The 16,673-nt window shown below is 44.9% G+C and overlaps 1 protein-coding gene across 5 annotated transcripts in view; it reads right to left on the bottom strand.

Annotated features, from left to right (window-relative positions):
- Window positions 1-16,673, bottom strand: part of zbtb46 (zinc finger and BTB domain containing 46) — a 61,937-nt gene that overhangs the window by 22,475 nt on the left and 22,789 nt on the right. The gene's annotated exons all lie outside the window — the stretch shown is intronic.

Below are 16,673 nucleotides of genomic sequence, written 5' to 3'. Positions count from 1 at the left end.
AGTGTTTCTTGGAAAATAACATGAAAATGCTTGTGCGGTCAAAAGTGCTTTTCGTATTCAAAATTAGCCGCCATGGCGTGGACGCACTCAGAGTGAGCAAGTGAATGAGTGAAGGAGGGGAGGGAAAGAGGGAGCGGGTGAGTGCGTGGGGGATGGAGGATTGCAGGGCTCAAGGTAATCTGGGGAGTTAATGCAGCTTAGAGGGACTGCGAGGAGTGGGAGGGAGGTAGAGAGAGAGAGAGCGAGAGAGGGGGAGTGATGGCAGAGGGAGAGAGAATATAAAAATAATAGGGTCAGCAGGGAAAGAGAGGGAGAGAGGAATAAATGAAGACATATCAGAAACAAAAGCCGAAGCAACTGTGGGGGGAGAGAGAGAGAAAACGAGAGAGGGAGAGAGAGTGGAGGGAGTGTAAAAGCAGGAGAGATAGCAGAGTGGAGGGGGAGAGAGCGAGCCGAGTGAGTGTGTGAGATAAAGAGTGGGCTAATGAAAGGTAGGGTGAGGCTGAGCGAGTTGGCGGGTAAGAGGGAAGTCGACAGAGAGAGAGAGAGAGAGAGAGAGAGAGAGCGGGGGAGAGGTCTGCATGGGGAAAGAATGCTGGGTGGGGAAGGAAGGCAGACACGCAGGGCTTTGTGCTAAAAGCAAAGAGAGAGAGAGCGATGGAGAGATTGAGGGAGAGAGAGAGAGGTTATGTCTTGGCTTTATGCGCAGGGGAGGAACTGGTGAGCGGGCACGAGCCCAAAGGCCCCGTCCAGCCTGGTCCAGGGTCGTGTCTGAAGAGGGAGGTGGAAGAGAGAGAGAGAGAGGTTGAAATGAGGGATAATGGAAAGAGGAGGAGGAAAACGACAATGACTCTGGGTGGGGATGGTGCACGGAGCCCGTGGCTTATTGGTGTGTGGGTTAACGCACTCTTCAACTCACACTGACCAGCTCAGAGGCTCAGAGGCAACGCAGCCAGAATGACTCCTTTACTGCTCCCTGGAAATGAATTTAAGGACGAGTTTAACAAGCAAACAAAGTTGGCGAAAAAATCTAAATATTTCCAGCTGGACGTTCTGGAGCGGATGATGAAACTATAAAACAGATAAACCACATGTTAAGACACATAAAATGTAAAATGTGTTCACTGAGGCAGACATTGGTGACGAAACACGGTTTATATTTTGCGCTATTAAGCATCGAAATCTCCACTTGACACCTCGACTGTGTGATGTAAATTACGCCTACAAAAAAATGTACAAGCGCACGCATGCACGGAGCCGTGTGTGCATCTATCTGCGTGTTTACTGTATGTTTGCATCCATTTGCGTATATAAGGCATATAAGCATCAAATCCTTTTAGACTGTAACAACCCCTGAAAATCTTGTTTCTCCTGCCCCCCCTCAGGGATTTACATTCTCGTCTTTCTTTCATGTCGTGCACTCCGTTACATCTTAACATCACTGCTGGGTGTGGTCAGAGCCAAGACAGATTTGAAACTTTTCCACCAGGGAGGGCAGTGAAACGCCGCTTTTCACTCTTGCATGTCTCTATAAAAAAAGGTTTATATGTCTTTTAATTTCATTAGATTTTTAAGATGAATCAAATTCAAGTGGCTAAAATCTTCATTCATCACTAAATACTGGTTTGACGCCATTCCTCCTTCTTACATAATTGGAGGTCTTAACCTACTGACACTTTGACATTTAATAGGAGGGTCGTGAGTTTGACAAAGCCTTCAGGATTATTCCACTTAGAGTCAGGGAAAACTAACCAACAAAGGTGCAAGGTTGAAATGGTTGTAGAAATATGTCAACGTATCTCAAAAACAAGACCTTTAAAGAATTCTAATGTAATCAATTGATTTTCAGCTTTGATTATCTTCTATTTTCATTCAATTTTTAAGATGAATCAAATTCAAGTGGCTAAAATCTTCTTTCGTCGCTAAATACTGATTTGACGCGATTCCTCCTTCTTACATATTGGAGGTCTTAACCTACTGACACTTTGACATTTTTAGTTAGGAGGGTCATTCACCAAAGCCTTCAGGATTATTCCACATTTGGAGTCAGGGAAAACTAACCAACAAAGGTGCGAGGTTGAAATAGTTGTTGTAGGCCAGGGGTGTCAAACATGCGGCCCTTGGGCCAAAACCGGCCCGCCAGAGGGTCCAATCTGGCCCGCGGGATCCATTTGCCAAATATGAAAATCATATTAAAGACAGAAGAGGCATAATATCGCCGAAGCTGCAAATGTTTTTCTCAGGAAATTTGTTCGTTCATAATATTTTTTGTCAAAGGATAAATAATATACTGTAAATATCTTAATAATGTACTTGTTTGCACTAGAGCAAAAAGAAAAGTTTAGAGTTCTTGTTATTTATAGGTTATTATGCTCTTATTTTATCTGGTCTGGCCCACTTGAGATCAAATTGCGCTGAATGTGGCCCCTGAACTAAAATGAGTTTGACACCCCTGTTGTAGGCTAATGTGCAGCATCATTAAATATGTCAATTATTAATTAATTTTCAGCTTTGATTATCTGGCTTTTCTTTTCTTTTTTCTTTTTTTATTATATAGATGAACAAACATCTTTCTAATCCGACCTCTGGAGAACCACCATCAAGCGGGGAGCCTGACAGATGTACAAAAAAACACACCACAATCATACACTACACTCACAACAGGTGAGCAGAGAGCAGGTGACCGGTACAAGAGGTTCCTCCACCGACAGTCAATGTCACTGTGCTCTATTCACAGAGGGACGCTCCACTGAGTGGTGAGCAGGGGGTGCTACGTGTTCTCTGCAGAGCATTAGCATTGTTGTCGGGCTGCCCAGTGACCAGAGAGGCTATTGCCCCCTCTCTCTGCTCATCTCTCCCATCTCATAACATTAAGACTGTGCCTCTCTGTGCTTGTATCCTTGGCAACCTGCCTCCAACAATGGAGAGAGCTCTGGCCTCAGCATGGGAGGAGTACGGTGCCATGGAGAGGAAAAGCAAGGACGAGGGAGATACAGAGGGAGATGGAAAACTGGCAGAGAAGGTGGTCAGAGAGAGGGAGAGGGAGAGTGAAGGAACGAGTCGCAGTGTTTGCGCCGTAGCACAGATGTGTGGGTCAAAGAGAGGGAACAGAGCGAAGGGTTAAACAGAGGAAGGAAGTGAGACAAATGAGACGTGGATGAGGGAGCCAAACCTGTGCAAGCTGCGAGCTTAATGTTAGTGGATCAGTGGAGATCTGTGTCACCCCTGAGCTGATAAAAGTTGGACGGGTGTCAAGACCAGGGCAGGACGGATCTGGACCTTGAACCTCACACCGCTCCGTGAGCCTCTCAGCCGGTCCAAAGCCTGCGAAGATGCCACCGGAATAGACGACGACCTCGATTCACGCGGCTTTAATTCCATAATCAGAGCTCCGGCGCGGCAGCCAACACGGAGCTGACGATGCCCACTGATCATGAGAATCCAAGTTTGATTTTATTAGTTTTGATCATCAACTTATTTACTTTACAAATTGCAGTAAGTGATGAATGTGTTTCATGACCTCGGGAGGCTCGTAAAAAAAAAAACCTTTTGAAACACACTGTAATTCTAAAAGACATCAGAGCTGGAGCTTTAAAAGCTGTACTTGTCTGCAAATCCAAAAATTACTAGGGAAACCACACTGTTTCTGCAGGGGGATATCATGTGTGACAAGAGACACAATTGCCACAGCATGGCCCCTCTATGATATGAGTATAAGAGGTAAGAATAGTAGTAATCACAGTGCATGAACAGAGGGGGAAACCACAGCCAGGGACACAGGCTGTGGAGGACTGTTCATCTTCTCTTCCCCCTCTGCAGCCGAGCTGAACCACTGAGATTAATTGCTTATGATCAAATCAGCAAAAGCTGTGCAAATTAAAGAGCAGGCTACTACCCCCCCCCCCCCACACACACACACACATGCACGCTCACACCCCTCCTTTTCCCTCACCTCTGCATCATCTCCCACCCACCCAGAGCCACAGACCCAGTGGACGAAGCGTGTGACGAGCCGCGCTGCTTATTCAAGGCTACGAACGTGTCATTTCCTCTTTCCCCCGGAGAGAGGAACGTAGAGCTCGGAGAGGGCTCGCCATGGAGCAAGGGGTCAGTCAAATAGCGCGGGCACATGAATACACACGCACAAATGTAGTACACACAACCTCACGTGCACACACACACACACACACACACACACACACACACACACACAGAGTCCGTGCCCTGAGCAGAACTGCTGATATCTCACCCCGCTTCTCAAAACTGCTCCTCTCTCCCTCTCTCTGACTCTCTCATTAAGAAGCCATTAGAGAGAAGGGCAGCGTGAGACCACATGACCTCTCCCTAACCCCTGTAACACACCCCTGAAAGGGAGGGAGGAACACAGAGAAGGAGGGAGGGAGAGAAAGGGGCAAAAGATATAAACAGAGTCAGATAGCAAAAAAAACGGGAGGGGGAAAAAAGAGAGAGCGATAAGAGGATAAAAGGGAGAGAAGGGGCAAAGGGAAAAAGTTGAGAGCATGTGAGTTCAAGCAATGAGCAAAAGGCTGAAAAAAAAAAGGTGTGATCAAATACAACCCCCCACAGCGACGGGGGGACAGATGAGCAGCGGAAAAATGTAAGCTTCTGTCTCTGAAGTTCACTTTTCACTATAAAATGAAATATGTGGTTATACAATACTAAGATTTCCACTGGAGCTTCTGGTGTAATAATTCACAATACAACACAATCATGTTTTTTTAAACATGATTCGCACTGCAACAAAAAAAAAAAGAAAAAAAGAAAGAAAAAAAAGGTGACATTATCGCACTGTGCTGCCAGATCTTTTTTCACTTGCTCCAATACAACATTTTACGATTCACTACGAGATGATTCAACGCGCTGTTTGCAGTGTTCTCGGTGGAGAGATGGAGAGGACGAAAAGACGGTAGATAGATAGAGGAGGTATGTACTGTATGAGTCAGAATGGAAGAGAGAGGTAGAGAGGCGTGTGATAAGTATGCAGTGACTTTAGGAGAAGGGGATAATTTGGGAGTGGAGGGGAAGACGGCTAGGCTGCTTCCTTAGTCGGACACAGGAATGTAAGAGCGGGCGGATCCCTGTGTGTGTGTGTGTGTGTGTGTGTGTGTGTGTGTGTGTTTCTATGTGTATGTGCGTGTTTGTGCCAGACAGGAATCCCTGACCCCCACAGACTCCGGCTCCACTTATCAAGGTCTGAACACAGAAGTATGGAGGGGGGGGCAGAGAGGGTGGGGAGGAGGAGGAGGGCAGATGGGTCTGGGTGTCCAGCGCTATCAAAGCCACCTCTAACCCCCATCGCTCCCTATTCCCCTCTCCTGCACTACAAACACACACACACACACACACACACACACACACATACACATACATACACGTCTTCTCACAGAAACACAATAAACCTTGAAGCTGGATGTCTCTCTGAGGCTGGAGCAACTATGGGAAGGCCAAACGGTCTCACCGCAAAAAGAAGAAAAAACCTGCCAGGGTCACAGACAATTACACCATATACACATGCAAACACACATTCTCTCTCTCTATCTGTCTCGCATGCTTTCCCACACACACACACAGACAGACAGACACACACACTCTTAGGACAAAACTCTAAAGTCCTCTTTTACTACTCTGAACAGCCGTCACCTTCCACCACTGAAGGAGTCTCTCTCACTTACTCTGAATTCACATAATCCCCCCCCCCCCCCTCAACTTAGGTCAGGTGTAGTCTCAACTGGGGAATTAGTGTTAATACAAAAAAGAAAAAAAGGAAAACCTACGGGCACCCCTGTTGTGGGAGGTCCCACCTGAAATGAGCCCATGACCCATTTTAGATTCAGAGATACTGACTTACGAGGAAAAGAGATGGGGGGTGAAGACAGATAGAGAGAGTGGAAAGGAGATCAAGATGAAGTTATTCTTTGCATGCTGCTACTTGATTGTATGAGGGTAGTGAGGAGGAAGAGAGGTGGAGGAAGGTGGAAACAATGCAGCGTACGGGCAGGCAGGCAGGTGATCTGGGGCAAAGGGGTTGGTGGAGAGTCAGGGAACAAAGGAGAGTTTGGCCTGCTTTTACGAATCGTCTTGATCAAAAAAAGAGCAGAATTAAACGGAAGAAAGTGCCGGACTAAAGCTGCTGTTCCAGCTTCTATAGCTCAGTGCAGCCTCTGTTCACGTCTTTCATCCATCTCAGAGTGAAACATATTCCTGAGGAGTTCTTTTAAAATGTGAACCTATTGTAATTTAACAAAAAAAAAAAAAAAAGTGAACAACAATTAGTATTCAAGAAACAACAGTTACAGTGTTTCTCAGGTTGGCAAACGTCTGTATTACAGGTGATCCTGCAAGTTTCTCCCTTATCATTCCCAGTGTATTTACCTCTTTTAAAGCCTCTGGGATTGTCTTTATGCTTGATGTTGTTGTTTTTTGTTGGGTCAGTGAAAACACCACAAAGCAACACTCAACTGACATGAACTATTATCTCCCTTTCAGTTGATACAGTGAACTTGTTAGCAAATAGCTGCCTACAGTATTTACACATCCAGCAGACATGGAGCAACATTAACATTCATTTGAAGTTGTGTTCAAGGCAACCTGGGCCAACGCAAGTCCAATATCCACTCTCTGTTTGGAGATGTTTTCAGTATCCACTTAGTTTCCAAAGGGAAATACCTGAGTGTGTGAGCATGTTAATGCTTCGCTGTGCTCACCAAGCTAGTTGCTAACTTTGCCTGTCTGCCATTAAGACGGGGCAAGAAGAGTGGAGAGGGTTTAGTTTAAGAGCTTTTAAAACAGATGTTTTCAGTGAAACAAGTCAGAGCAGCTGTGGCCTGAATAAAACCAAACAGTGAGTCTGGTGGTAATTCTCTGTGGGTTCATCACTGTGGGGGCGACCCCTTTCAAATCGTCGCCTTCCTCACATAATATAATAAAAAAAAGAATTGTAATAGTCATGTCTGGGTAAGTCCATTTTCATAGCTCACACTTGACTGGTCTCAGTGTGTCAGGTTGGTGACCTGTAACCCCTGAAGGTCTCGTCTTTTTTTTTGGGGAAATGGTGTACGTCGAAGGCCACGATAAAAACACTAAAATCAAACTGGCAACAACATGTTGCTCAAAAAACAGCTCTGATAGTCATCAATCACATGAGATGCTGTTGATAAAAGTCATGTTGAAGGGCTGGGATTTTTCTTTAGTAATTTGCATCATTATACTGTAAACGTCAGTATGATTTTTCTTTTTACTTTTGGGGCAGGACCTGGAAGTTCCAGTTTTACACAACAAATAAACACAGATCCTGCTGATGAGGAGGAAGTTTAACCCACAGCCCGGCGTTTATTTCAGCCCATATACTCAATGTGAAACAACAGACACACTCACATACTGTACACAAGGAGTGACTGTAGCTCCAGTGTGTGTGTGTGTGTGTGTGTGTGTGTGATGAGTGAAAACAGAAGTGACAGCATGAACTGACTTAATGGAGAGGAAGGTCCAAACAGACAGAGGGAAGGAGGGATAGAGGAGAGAAGAAGGAGGGGACAAATACTTGTGAAGGACAGATAGTGGCTTCCAGGACTGTCTTCAACGCCTCTATAACTATCAAACCCAAAAAGAACCACACACAACTACACACACGCACGCACACACACACACACACTTGTATGTACACAGCCCAAGCCATAATTGTCCCCTGTGGTGATTTTGGCCTCACCCTCCTAGTTTCTCATTGCTGTTGGCCAACTCTTCTGTATCTTTAACACTTTCTTTTTTTCCTCTTTTCAAGAGGAGGAGAGGAGGAGGAGGGTGGGTGTCACAAGAGAAGGAATGAAGGATGAAGGAGAAAGAGAGGTCTAAAAGGAAGGAGGTGTGGAGGGGTGTGACGGTGAAAAGGGGGGAGGGGGGGTGAAGGGAAGGAGGGGAAGGGAGAGAATGAATGTATAAGAGGAAGGGAGACTTTGCCCTCCAGCGGGAACACTCCCACGATTGTGTGTTCGTGTATGTGTGCGCACGCCCGTGTGTGTTTGTGCGCGAGCTGTGCCTCGGCCAAACCGACACACCCACAGGCTGTAGACCTCTATATCCTGTTCGGGTTGTCCGTTTGTCCAAACATCATGCACCCACCCTCCTCTCCCCCACCACCTATTCCTCCTCCTCCTCCTCCTCCTCCTCCTCGCTCCCCTTCTCTAACTGGTCTGACGCTGATGGGGGTAGAGGCCGCAGAGGGAGTGGGTACGGTAAATAGAACAAAGCCACCTTTCTAAAATAAACAGACCGGGAAAGGGGAACTTCAGGTTGACTGAAAATGAGAGAGAAAGCGAGCGCCGATCCAGCCACGAGCTTACTGTGAAACACTTCTTTTTTTTTTTTTCAGGTTAAACTCTTCACGAAAGTTACTGTTTCTGCTTCTCCTTGTCAGTCAGTCTGCCACTGTATATGTCTGCCCCTCTCTCTCTCTCTCTCTCTGCCCCCCACACACACACACACACTTAAATAGTCTCAATATCCCGGCTGCTTGTGCTCGACTAACTCTTGGTGAATGCTTGGTACAGTGTGACACATAAGCCACAGTGAGCGGTGCTGCCAGGCTCACGGCTACAGGGCCCATTACTGGCTATCAGATCACTGGAGGAGAGAGGCTCACATCACATCTCCATCTCATATCTCCAAAAGAGAGGGATCTCCCACTGAAGAGGAGGAGGTTTTTCCTCGCACGTAAGGCTCATCATTTTTTCCCCCTTCAGATTTTCTGTGAAAGTACCTTCATCTTTTTTTTTTTTTTTTTTAATAAGTCATTTTCACAAGATCTTAGGTCACCAGGTATACCAAAAGTTGTTTTCATGTTTCCTAATCGCCACAGTTTACTGTACAGTAGGTGAAACAGGTTCCTCTTAAGAGATCAGAGGCAGCCAGAGTTTCTTTTCCTTCTGGGAGTGTTTTATTTGAATTCTTCTAAAAGGCTTTCAGAAGAATGACCACAAACAAAGGGAAAAGTCTGAGACTAATTTCAAATTTCCCTTCCTGTTATTCATCTTGGGACCCCTCTGACCCCCAGATTGGGAACCAATGGATTTTCAAACTGTGAGGGGAGAGTTGAAGGAGGGGCCCAGACTGAGGGATGAGCCCTGAGGCAATAGTGCCCGATTACTGAAATGTGTATCAAAAGTCATTCTCTGCCTGTAATAAATCCAATCTGAACCCACATACTGTACATGTGAGATACACATATTCTTAGGTTCAGAGTGACTTACACTATCTCTGGTTATAATTACTTCAAATAACTAATACAATTTAATATCAGTTAATTTGCTAATTGACCAGAACTTGCTTGAGAATCGTCACATTTTAAAAGCTTTCTTCAGTATTAAAATAATCCAGCGATGGCTGTCTGTACAGCTATGGGTACATTACAAACAGGAAGTGCTAAAAGCTAATTCAGCATGGCTTTAATGCTGCCAATTTGCCAAAAATATGCCAATGAATAAGCCATAACACAGCTTTTAGCCCACAGCTAACTAGTTGCCAACATGGGTACAATAAACTTCCTGTTACAGCTCCCAAAGCATCATGGAAACTGTAGTTTCAAAACAAAGACCAAGATTATTCCGCCAGTAGAAGTAAGACAAGACACAGGTGTCTCAGTTTTGTCTAAGGGAGGGCCCACAGGGTCACACTTTGAAAACATCTGGATTCAACAGTGCTTCCAGTAAGAAAAAGTGAAACCCAAATGTGCTGCTGATTATGAACCTACTTACAAGCTATACTCAAACTCTCTGAGAAAGTAAAAAAAAAAACCCACATTATTTTGCATTAATGTTATTTTGAAAAACAGTTTTCACCAGGCTGCTTTATTTAGACATATTTTGGAAAGTTAGAAGCTAAGTGAGACAAGCCATTAAAAGATGAAATTGAGCATGGGAATAACTGAGTTATAGTGTTACTGTGCTGAGTAACAGAGGCTGGTGGGTGTGTCTGAATATAGGTGTGTGTGAGTGTGTCTGTGTGTGTGTGTTTGACCTACAACGTTAACCACAACCATTAATATACCTGTGTATGGTACATTTGGGGTATGTGATGGAGTTTGAAGTGTGTCGGTATGTGGGGGGTGGTTCTTAGCTGTGGAGGGGTACTGCTGTGAATGTTCAACCACAGAAACCTCCTGACCCACCCACCCCTACACTGTGCCAACAGGACATCCTGTCAGGATGCATTCTGGGTAGTTTAATTCTTAGACCAGAACGATCAATGCCAAAGAGATGTGTGCGTGTCTATGTGCGCGTAGACAGAGTTTGACCACATAAATTTAAAGTTAAATGTACGATTACATTGTGCACATATTTTATAGGACATTTTCAGGTGCTATGCATGTGTTTATATACTTGTGTGCAAGTTAGTGGGTGAGTGTGTACAGTATGTGTGTGGGCCATGGCCGACTAAAGCACACACACATGGGCCCAACCCAGGTGCACTCAGGGAGGGATGGCTAATCTTTAACCCCTACAAACACATACACACTCCTCCTCCTCCTCCTCCTCCTCCTCTTCTCCACCTAGCAATCTTTCTCCGGGCCTGTTCCAGGGGCAGGAGGTGGAGAAGTGGGGGTGCTGACATTTTGGAAAAAAGCCCTGGTCAGGAGTGGGGTGGGGGGCAGTTTCCTGTCCAAAATGGCTCTTTTAAAGCCAGAGAATTATAAATAGAGCAGGTGTCAGTATAGAGAACTGGGAGAGAGAGAGGGAGCGGGAGCTGCAAGAGAAAAAGACAGACAGCAAGAGTGTGAAAAATTGTGTGAATGTGTGTGTGTGGTGTGGTGTGGTGTGGTGTGATGGCGTTGTGGAGTAGGAAGAGGGGCTTTTAGCTGGTGGACTGCCCATAATGTCCAGCAGGATGTGAGGTCATATGACAAAGATGGCTGGTGGGCGGTGAGAAATGATTGGTTTCCACGGTGATAATGGAACTTTTTTTTTTTTTTTTTTTTTTCAATCTAGTGGGGGCCGACCGACCAGGAGGTTGACATGAGAGAGAAAGACAGAGATGAAAAAGGGGGAGAGAGGAGAGGAGAGATATTTGAATTTTCCATCACAACTCTCAGAACAAAAAAGAAAAACAGTCAACCCCTGTTACAACATACAACTGAGAAACTGAGGGGGGAAATGAGTGTGCATGTATACGTGTGTGTGTGTGTGTGTGTGTGGTAGAAGGGGACAAAAAGGGGAAGAGGAGGATGGAGGGGAGCAGGGGAAACTGAGGGAGGTGGGGTGAGCAGGCCACAAAAGTCAATAGGGTGGGAGGAAAGGGCTGAAAGCATCTGTGCAGTCAGAGGACAAAGAGGCAGAGCAAACAGGGGGTGGGGGAGACAGAGTGAGACACACAGAGAGAGAGAGAGAGGGAGAGAGAGAGAGAGGCCTGGAGTACAAAGACAGTGTGAGACAGAGTTGATAATAGACTGACTGTGTAAAAAGTGAGGAAGATGAACCAGGGGCTGCAGAAAAGAATTGAAAAGAGATAGACGTGGACAGAAGGGGGGAAGAGACGATGTAGTTGTCTAGCCCATAGTGTGTCAAGCACCAAGCCATGAAGAAAGGGGTTCAAAATTAAGTCCACACAGTCTGAAATATTAAACCTATTTTGGTTTTTAATGAAGGAGGAGTGAATTAGGGAGGAAATATGAGAGTAGATTATTAAACCAGGAGTGAGGATGGAAGGGAGAGGAAAAAGTAGAGAGGTGTGCGAGGGGTGAGGGGGTTGAAATCTGTTCACGGTGTTTTAAATATTAAACCTATTTCAAGTTTAATGAAGTGCAAATACTATGGGGAGAGTCTTAACTGGAATACAGAGAGGAAGGGGGCGAAAGGGGGATCCGATTCATTATTTCAAGTGTTCACCTTTAGACTGCCGAGACTTTGGGGAGAGGAGCGCACGGAGAGAGAGAGAGAGAGAGAGAGAGAGAGAGACAGAGAGAGAGAAAAGAGGAAGAGAGAGAGAAAGTTTATGTGCAAGTGCAAACTAGAGGGCAATCTTTAGAGTGGCGGTCTGGGGGCCCCGACAGAGTCCGAGCGGCTCCGCAGCAGGATGAAGGTCTGAACTCAAACAAGCCAAAACATGCAGCGCTAACTGCAGCACTGCCAAGCTCACAGGAATAAACAGGACGGGGTTCTACGGAAAGATTATTTCACTTTTTTTTTTTTAGTACGTCTCTGTGGGCATGTGTGTGAAAGTGTGTCTCTCTCTCTCTCTCTCTGAGCATGTGTGTATTACTGGTTGAGGAGGGGAACTCTGAGGCTGCAGAGCAGAAAGGAAGAGAGTCAGATAAAGATGTTGGATTTCAAAAAAGATATTCGATGTAATCAATGTGCAACAGCTAGAGGGAAATGGAAAGAACAGCCCACGTGTGATTGAACTGTTCACGTCTTCATAATCAGATGCTCTAAGCTGTGTGTGTGCGTGTGAGTGTGTGTATGTGTGTACGTACATCATACCGGCCATGTACCGGATTGCCAAAATCCCCCAAGCTGCCACTAAAGGTCATCATGTTTGTGTGTGTTTGTGTGCGTGTGTGTGTGTGTTTTAATACCAGCAAAAAGAGAAAACTAACAAAAAGTGTTTCCAGTGCCGTTATTATGTGGGATAAAGATCAAGTTGATGTTTGCCCCAAGTATAAAGGAAGTAGGAAAGAAATCAGTGGTTAACTCATGTTTTCACCAGCTCAGGCTTCTTCTCAATCTGAGAGTGAAGGTGCCAGGGAGCGGCTGAACTCTGACCTGTCTGTTAAAGAAGTGAGACCTGCTTTAATAACATAAACAACACGTAGGTGAAGGTAGAGAAAATGTTGGAAATGTTGAAATGACAGAGGCTGCAGCCCTTAAGGTCTAAATGACACATTTACAGATGGGAACAATCAATGGCTTTATGTGATTATATACTGCAGATGCATGTAGATCTATTGAAAATACGGTGTCACAGGTGAACAAAGCATGTTTGGGATTTGTTGAGGGAGGGTAGCCCATAGTTCAGGGTATTTTGTTAAGATATAAAAAGAAAGCAGGGAATTACAGCTGAACACTATGATTATTTTTTATGAATAGTCTTGATGATTATTTTTTAAATTAATCCATTTATAGTTTTCTATATTAAGTATCAGAAGTTCATAAAAAAAGAAAAGAAATCTTCATCTCAGGTGTCTTCAGTTTGTTTTATAGAACCAAGAGCTGAAACCATCCTCACATAGTGACAAGATGCTGTCATACAACGTATAACGTTGGACATTTTTTTACTCGACGTGACCTGATAAATGATAAATCATTTACAAAAACTGACTAACTGGTTAATCAACTCACCATTTCAGCAGTACACAGATTACAAGAAGAGAATCTGACATGATGCATGAAAGATGAACACACCGAATCATTAGGAAAAAAAAAAGAAGAAGAAGCTTGACTGCAGTTTTCAAAACACTGCGTGTTTGATTTGCAGATGCTTTTTAATCCAGGTCTGGAAGAAGCAGCGGGGCCAAACTAAAAATAATTTTAGGTAATTATCTGAAGGTTTACGACATAAGCAGGCAGGAGATGGAGAGACTATTTAAAACTCTCCTACTCAGAATTGTCACCTTTAATATAGTATTAAACAGGAAAAAAACATACAGACATGAGGAGAGCACTGGAGCGGTGCGGTTTTTTTTCTCCTAATTCGCATGTAAGATATCAAATATTTGTGTCAGGTGAGCAAAAGATGGAGTGAGATCAAGCTTTGGGAGAGAGAGAGTGAGAGGAAAAGTAAGTTGAGTGTTTAGTGGCCTCAATAACGACATCAAGTGAACACAGCAGATGTTTGCAAGGGAAGGGGATCGAAAGAAGACAAATCCTAATTCCTGCAGCTGTTTGTCAACACGCGCACACGCCACTTTCATGCAAACACTTTGGAACGGCCTCCGCGGTAATACACTGAGCCTTTACACGGCCGTATATTATCCTTATATTACAGAATAATCCAGCGGAAATCCTCCGTCAGCCGTCCTCTGTGTCGTATGTAATGTTGGCATTTTCCAACAGGAAAGCATGGACGCCGATCACACATGAATGAGAGCGAGGGAGGGAGAGAGACAGTGAGTGTCTAGGCAGTTCTCATCAATAAGGAATGAAGCAATTAAGCTAATCTCAGACTGAAGGTGCCCTTTCTCCTTTACACTTACCATAACTCCTCATGGAAACCAACAACTGGACACACACACACACACCCTAAACATGGGTGCTACAAATGGGAGAAGCCTAAATGAGTTGGAGAAATGTTCCAAAGAACATGGTGGACATGGATATTATCATGTTTTCATCTTTTTAAATTAATTTATGCGTTATTTTATGTGTTTGCTAGTGATTTTTTGTTTTTTTTTCAGAAGCAGGAACCAAAAAACCCAAACTGCCTACTCAGTGGCTCTTTGCTGTCTGCCCAGCCTACATTGCAACACTGTGAAATGGTGTAATTAGAAACTTTAAATAGCATTGTCCATGACTTTCTAATTCCTTGGCTCTTCCCTATGCCTGTACATCTGATGGTAATCGTCTTCTGCAGGTGACAAAATCCTGGACTTAAGCAGACTTAGGATTTAAGAAGACAAACTCTCATAAGCCCACAGAGATCATGGGTATTTTTGCCCCCTGACTTGGTCGAAGTAAAAAATAGAAAAAAGAAGAAAAAAAATCCCCACTTTATTGATCATAGTGAGAACCTATACGACATCACATGGTAGAAATAACAGCACAGTCCCAGTGCTCCCACAACCAAAATATCACACACACACACACACACACACACACACACACACACACACAGCCCCTACCAGTTCGATAATGACCTCACTAAACCTGTTCAGCAGCACCACCCCCCCCCATCCCACCGCCCCTCCCCACAAACCTTAGCTAAACACGCAGAAACCAACTCCTACAAACGGACTCAACACAGTGTTGTGTTGTTGTTGCTGTACTGTATATAGAGTCTGTCACACACCATCACACGTCAGCCACGTCGGTAACGCGATCTTGTTACTGCTAAATGGCGGGGACGGCCCACTGACAGAGGCCAAAATAGTTTTTAATGTCATGATAGAAAGACATGCCGCCTCTCCCTCCCTCCCTCACCCACCTCACCTCACCCCTCCCCCTCCCCTCCTCTCCTCTCCTCTCTCTCTACTGTGACACCAATAGTGAAACCCAGTTGAATGTGGGCACAAATGGTGGTTTTTTATACCAGCCAGTGTCTAGCAACACTACACTAGACTTCCTCTCTAACCTTTAGGTGAGGAAACACCTTTCTCAGTAATGGCTGCCCCACTCACAGAGCCAGACTTAAACTCTACCTTCTACCCCAGCGCGGACGCACGCACACTGGCCAACAGGCTTAATAGAGTCGTTTATTTTGTGGGTGCCTGTGGTTTTTTGCGCGTGTGTGTCTGAGTGACTCTGAGGCTCAAGACAAGATGTACTCGGGCACCGTAATAAGGCCTGACTGCCGGTCACAAAATCTGGGGCTTAGGACACTTTGAGCTAAACAGACAAACTCTTACAAGCCTGTATGGATGCTCCGTCCTCTCTCGTTTCTTTTCTCCCTTCCTCTATCTCTCATTACCCCTCTCATCTCCAACTCTCTCTTGCCTTTCCCTCCTCTCGCCCTTTCCAGAAGGTCCTTCCCTAAACCCCAGAGAGAGAGAGAGAGGGGGGTGGGAGGGGGGGGAGGAGCCTGGGATGGCGAGGACGTGCTGGTAATCCGTGCAGTGACCCAGGTCAATTCAATTATCCTGTTTTCTTTCGCTGCGTAACGCGTGTGCCCATTTCACAGCCAACTCCCTTAATGCGCCCAGGATTAGCTTCTCTTACTTTTAATGATCTACCTATCAACGCCTTGGGCCCCACAGCACACACACACACACATACACACACACACACTCACTCACTCACTCACACACGTACAGATAGTAACAAAAACACAGGTAAGTGTGTTTTTATGCATTACTTTTAGTGTAAAAGAATTCGTTAGACAATTCAGCAAGGATGAGGATCAAGAGAGGCTTTCTCAAAATAAATATGCGTTCTTGAGTTTGTTTGTGTGTGCATTCGCTTGTTTATGTGGGAGTGTCTGTTACATAAACTGCTGTAAGAAGAGGATTGTATTATCCATCTGCATTTACCCAGGCTTCACCTCACACCTCCAAGATTTGAGATAATCATCTTGGGCCTAACACGTTAGTGTAGAAGCTCGCTAATCTCAACCCCGGAGGAGGAAAAAGAGGCCATTTTACACTAGTAAACTGTGTGGAAGGCTGACATGCATTGAAATATCCTCACAGGATTCAGAGTATTAAACACACGTGTATTGTGAAGCGCCGTGCACATTCAACAAAGCGGTTTTGATCGCTCACACACTGCAAACGCTGCCCTGCTGGTTAGAGGGAGTCTTATAAAGAGAGGAGCACATATAAATTAGATTCTGCTGTTGTTTAGGTGTTGAAATGACACTCTCACCCAATTACCTATCCTAATCTCTTTATCTCACCAGTCATTCACTAATTACATGACTGGATAACTAACTAAGTAGAGGCCAACGCGATGAAACTGCAGCAACTCTAAGAGTGTCTAAAGCCTCAAAGTCATCAAATCAGCACCGCAAAGTCT

The sequence above is a fragment of the Trachurus japonicus genome, chromosome 7 (assembly GCF_045865225.1).
Source record: "Trachurus japonicus isolate A0001 chromosome 7, Traja_1.0".
NCBI classification, from domain to species: domain Eukaryota; kingdom Metazoa; phylum Chordata; class Actinopteri; order Carangiformes; family Carangidae; genus Trachurus; species Trachurus japonicus.
The sequence above is the reverse complement of the archived record's forward strand: the minus strand, read 5'-3'. Positions and strand labels throughout refer to the sequence as shown.